Below are 6,466 nucleotides of genomic sequence, written 5' to 3' on the forward strand. Positions count from 1 at the left end.
TCTCTTGGTTTCTTGTATCTTCCTCTTTGAGGCAGGGTAGTTGGGCAGGGATCCTGGCTGTTTCACACTGAACACCTTAGGTCTTAGGATGTGCTGCTGGGGAAACAACAGCCATTCTCTACAGCACTCCCTCCTTTAGCACAGGACCTTGGGAGATGTTTGGTATCTAAAGGACAGCACTAGCAAGAACGTTCTTTGCTCTCTCTTTAGTTACATTGACTGAATGAATGTTGCTTCGGCACCTCTGGTTTATTTATTCATGGGTTGTATTGGGAAACCTTTGGAACTGCAGCATTACCTTCTGGAGGGAAGAAGGAAGCACAGAAGATTCAGGAAGCTTAAGAAACCTTTAAGGCTTAGGATTCTCGAAGGTTATGACGCTCAGGTCCTGTTCCAAAGAGCAAGCAGATGAGAACAATTGCCCCGGGGTTCGGGGCAACCATGATGATGGGGGCTTCTTGGGTGGGCTGCCTGCTAGTTGGGCTGAAATCTACAGGATGTAGCTATTTTGAGTGTCACCCATGCTGGAGGGGGTTTTCCACTGATAGAGTTGTCTGAGCCACTCGTCTGCTCCTGAATAGCCATGATAAGGTAGACCTGGCTAGAATCGTTCGTAGTTTGAGGACTACATGAGTTGAACACACATTGTTCAGGTCTACCCAGGATAGGTCACGTAACATAAGCTGCTAGACATTCATGTAGGTTAAAAAGTAGCAGAAGTCACCCTATGTTAACATAACCAGAACCAGGTAGCAAACGGAGCAAAGCTAATGCAGGGTATAGGGCACAGGTTCTAGAGGACCCAGGGGAGGAAGGCTGTTCCTCATCCTCACCCCTCATCCCTGCACCTCTGTGCTGGTCCAGATACCACCAGGCAGGACGCCATCCTACAATCCACATCTACACTGGTTTACCACCCAGATCCAATACTTCAGGAACCTACAGCACTACAATGACCTCACTGGCTGCAGGGAGGACACAGGCAGTACAGAAGTTGCTTAAAGTTAAAGGAGAACTATCACTCGTGTTGGGAGAGGACCTTTTCACTCTCCAGGAGCCTTGCGTGAGAGCTCGGGTCTCCTGGGATCCACAGGTCTTACTTCAGGGCTCAGCAAAGCTCAGGTCAAATGTAGTCATTGGTCGGAGCTGCCTTCCTTGCTAACTGAGGTGCCGTTCTTATATTTTCTGCCACAATGAAATTAACGCTTAATTACGGTAGCATGTTTTTCATCTTGTGATACACAGTGCTGACCCACGAAGGTTTAGGGAAAACATTAACATCTGTTTCCAGCTCTCTGCGGGAATAGGATGCTTGTTTCCTGTGGGGAAGTTGTGAGTTCACCTGGATACAGGTTATGTTCTAAAAGGGAAGGAGGGGACTCCAATCTGCTCTGTAGTAGTTGCATTCAAATACAATACTGTCGTTTTATCTTATCTGTCTGTCTGCCTGGCTGTCTATCTTATCTATCTAATCTATCATTTGTCTATAATCTATCAACTATTTATCCATCAATCCATCCATCTACTTTCTATCTATCTATCTATCTATCTATCTATCTATCTATCTATCTATATATCTTTCTGTCTGTCTATTATCTATCATTTGTCTATCTGTCTATCTATAATTTGCCTATTTGCTATCTATCTCCCATTTGTTTATCTAATTTCTCTCATCTATTTATCTAAGGTGTGTGCATGGGTGTGTGTAGATGCATATGTGTGCAGATGTGTGTATATGTCTCCACACTCAGGTAGAGTCAGAGAAGAACCTCAGGCCTCATCCTCAAGCATGGTCTGTGTTTTCAAGACAGAGTATCTAATTGGCCAGGAGCTTACCCATCATGCCAGCTGTGGTGGTCAGCAGATCCTGGGGATACTGTCCTTGTTTCCCCAACTGGCATTAGAAGCTTTCTCCACTCACATTTCGATGTGGGTTCTGGGAATCAAACCCATGTCTTCATGCTTACGAGGTGTCCTGGTTAGTTTTCACTGACATTTTGACATAACTTAGAAGAGATTTGACATAGAGTCTCCTGGGAAGAGAGAACCTCAACTGAAGTGCTGCCTCAATCAGATTGGCTTGTGGTCTAATGTGTGAGAGACTGTCTCGATTGATAGGTGATGAAGCTGGGCCCACCCACTGTGGGTGTCATCATTACTAGGCCAGGGTGTCTGGGCTTCATGAGAACGTGAACTAAGCATGGGCTAGAGAGTAAGGCTGTGAGCAGTATTCCTTTGTAATTCTCTCCTCGAGTTCCTGTCTGATTGCCCACAAAAGCTGGTGAGCCAAGGTGCAAGCCAAAGAAATGTTTTCCTTCTACAAGTTGTTTTTGGGTAGAGTGTTTTATCACAGCTGTAGAGAGGAAGACTAATATGTGAGGCAGACACTTTACTGACCTAGTGACCTGCTTATTTGCAGTCATGCATTTTAAAAGAAAAAGGTTTAGGAATGGGCACCAAATGACTGACTCTTTCTAGGGTGAATACAGAAATCAGATACCACATAATTAGGATATATATATATATATATATATATATATATATATATATATATATATTTTATAAATATATATATATGTGTGTGTGTATGCATTATATATATAGTATATTGTTTATAAACAGTATAAAGGTATCACATGTGTGAAACTAAGTGCACACATGCTAATATGTATATGTGTATTTATAAAATTATCAGTGCTTTCCATGTATGTATGTTTATGTGTGCATGCATGCATGTGTGCTCATGTTCTTGGTGTGCATATGCATGCGGATATATGTGTCATGCATGTCTGTATGCATGAAAGTGTGTGTCTGTGTTGATGCTACTTAGTCTTGTCCTCCATGCCTTAAACGGCCTGCTTCTCAGTGTCACTTTAGATGGAGCTGGGTGTCTTCTCCATCCGGTGGGATATGGTGGAACAAAAGTGGATACAGTCTTGGACTGGAGACCCCAGCACAGTTCCTACACATATGGTGGGAGTGGCTCTGTACTCAGTTAGAAGCAGGTACTCAGGTCTCTGACTCTTGTCTATGAAACAGAGAAGGACACCTCTCCTCTCTTCTCTCCTGCCCTGGTTTCTATGAAGTGTCCTCGTGCTGCTCCTCAGAGTTGCTGGAAGGACGCTCCCTGCCTGTTGCCGCAAGAGACAGACCTGCACCCGGAGAAGCCCAAGTGGGGACAGCGGGTATCTGCTGGTCCCGAAATCCAGGTTAACTCCAGCACTCCTGCCGATCACGTAAAAGAGCTGTGCAGTAGTCGTGGGGGTATAATTGTTCATTCCCACTTGCCTTGTAAACCATGGCCATTATCTTTCTGGTCCAGGCTTGAGAAATGGCCATACAGCGAGATTTGCTACTACCCTTCCCTGGGAGAAAGCAAAAAAAAAAAAAAAATTAGTAGATATTATTAAAAGGCTTTTAATCCATGAACATATAACCAGCTGAAATGGGCTGAAAGGTCCTGTGACTGAACGGAGGATGTGTGAGGCATCTTTATTTAATAACCACCATTTGACATAATAAAGATTTAATTTAAATCAAAGCTGATGAGTCAAGTTCTTTTCTTTAAATCTGCTTCTGCCAATAACACTACACATCCGTAACCCATTTTAGTCTCTTCTACTGAGAGAGGAGGCAAAGGCTTTCTATTCTCCCCAATGTCCCAACAGACTCAGTACAGATTCCTTTGGGCCCTCTGTGGAGGGTACTTTTAAGCCTAAACCCGCACCTTTGGTGGGAGGAGGTTGTTTGGGGTTCAGTGTCCACATTTGTGTGTCCTGCTTGAGCTCAGTTCTCACATCACGTTCTCTTATCCGCGTACTCACCCACACAGAATCATTTAAGACAAGGTTGTACCCACTTTCTTTTGCCAGGTGGGCTTCTGTTCTCTTCTTGTCTCCTGGGCTTCATGGAAAGGGTCTCACCCACAAGTCCCCTGAAATAGTTGACAAGGTAAAGCACTTCCTTGGGTGACCAGCAGCGATTTTCAGAGCTAACCGGCACAGCGGAAGAAATATGGGAAGATTTATTAAGTCATGAATACTCCCGGGACTAATAATATATGAAAATAAAAGAAAGAAACCCAGCTTAAATAGCAATGCACGCGCACGCACACACACAGAAACACAATCCTTCTACACAAGCATGCACACGCACTCAGGAGTTCACAGTTCACAAACAGGTGTCTTCTTCTTCTGTGTTCTGACTGTGTTCACAGCTGGCTGAACTTACTGTGGTAAAGACCGCCACCTTTTGATTATTAAACCCTGCCTTTCCTCCTGGGCATCCAGCTCAGTGATATTGCCTGGCATCCATGGACTGAGTGCCAATGCAATGGTCTGTGTATATGACTTGATTACAGGCAGCCTCCACTCCAGTCCTTAGTGTTCTTTCTCCCCTCCTTTCTTGGCTAGCTCTCTGGGCTCTCAGGCTCAAAGTTGTGCAGAGCTATGAGGAAGGGGAAACATGGGTCACAGGAGACAATGTGGAGTCATGTTAAGAAGGTAAATGCAGCCAGAGAGGAGGTCTGGTCCCTGGCTTGGCAGCTGATATCTCAAAGGCTCTTGTCTGAGTCATTTACAGACTTCCTCTTCAGAGATAACTATACTCGGAGAAGCAATCCTCTCTATACACCACCAGCTGGAAAGGAGCTTTCTTTATTGAATTTCCACATTTCATTTTTCATTTTTGTAATGTATGCATCACGTGTATTCACTGTTGTGTGCACATGTTTGTGGAGGTTGAAAGACTTGTGTCAGTCTCAGGAACACCACCCACATCATCTGAAACAAGGTCTCCCACTGTCCTGGATCTCACCAGTTAGGCAGGATAGGCTGGCCCCCCAAGCCCCAGAAGGGAGGGAGAGGGAGAGGGAGAGGGAGAGGGAGAGGGAGAGGGAGAGGGAGAGGGAGAGGGAGAGGGAGAGGGAGAGAGAGAGAGAGAGGTAGACAGAGAGGAAGAGGAAGAGAGAGAAAGGGAGAGGGAGGTAGACAGAGAGGAAGAGGAAGAGAGAGAGAGGGAGAGGGAGAGGGAGGTAGACAGAGAGTAAGAGGAAGAGAGAGAGAGGGAGAGGGAGAGGGAAAGGGAGGGAGAGGGAAAGGGAGGGAGAGGAAGAAGGAGGGAGGGAGGGAGGGAGGGAGGGAGAGAAGCCTGGTGTGCTTTTGAAATCTCAAGGCCCCTACCTCCCATTGACACATCTCTTTTAACAAAAACACAACTCCCAGTCCTTTCTAAACAATCCACAAACAGGAAACCAAACACATTCAAGTATTTGAACCTCTGAGGATCACACTTATTCAAAATCCTAAAGTATTTTTTTTCTTTTAAAAGAAATCAAGTAATGAGTGTCCATCCCATTTGGTAGTATATTTTATCATTACATTCATTTCTCAGAGGTTGGGGTTATTTGCATAACAAGTATCCAATCAAGCCATCACTCTCCCATAACCCAAAGGCATCATACCTCCCCCTTTTCTACTTGATTATCCACATAGGTGTTAGGGAAACATATCCCTTCATCCTGATTTAGTTCAAAGCATGGGAGGTTATTGATGTGCAATTAATTGCTATTCATAATGGGATAAAACAGAAGCCAACATGATTGAGTCTATTGTTGCTGGGAGCTGAAGATTTCCCTTCCATTTAATAAAACGTGATAAATATAATTTTAATGTAAGCCTAGAAACCCCAACAAAGCCTTTAGTTTATATTTTTTCATTATTTCCAGATCATTCTCTGTGATACACAGGAACCTAGAGGAGGAGAACTGTGTGGAGTCACTGACACACACTAAACCAAGGATTCCTGTGCACAATAAGGAGATATATCCTGTCCTCTGAGAGTTGGCCCCAGGACTCCCAATGATCTAAATTCCTCAGGTTCCTTGGATAAAACGACACTGCATTTGCATATAACCTATGCAAACCTCTCGTATACTCTAGTCATATTTATATGTGTGCATGTGTGCATAGAGACTTGTAAGTTCAGAGGCTGGGGGAGGGTAGAGCGTGCTGTGCTCCTTCGCTACCTACTTTATTCCCTTGCGACAGGGTCCCCTGCTGAACCTGAGGTGAGGCTCACTGTCAGGAAGCCCCGGTCATCCTCCTGTTCCCATACCCAGCACTGGGGTTTGCATTTGTGACCACAGACTTGGCTTTACCCCTCTGCCATCTCCCCAGACCCTCCTACATTTTAAATAATCTCTGCATTACTTTGGTACATAATGAAATGAAATCATGAGGGGCTGTTATTTAGGAGATGACAAGAAAAATGGTTTGTATGTGTTCAGTACAGATATGATATTTTAAAAACCACTTCTACTAGTTCCTTGAGAACTTCGTACATTATATAATGATAGAATTTACTTCTCACTTCTCTTCCTAACTCCTACCTGGTATATCCCCACCTAATCCCTTCTCCCAACTTCAAAGCTCTCTTTCTGCCCTCTGTAATAACCCACTCAAATCAA

The sequence above is a fragment of the Rattus norvegicus genome, chromosome Y, assembly GCF_021556685.1.
Source record: "Rattus norvegicus strain SHRSP/BbbUtx chromosome Y, alternate assembly SHRSP_T2T, whole genome shotgun sequence".
Taxonomy (NCBI): domain Eukaryota; kingdom Metazoa; phylum Chordata; class Mammalia; order Rodentia; family Muridae; genus Rattus; species Rattus norvegicus.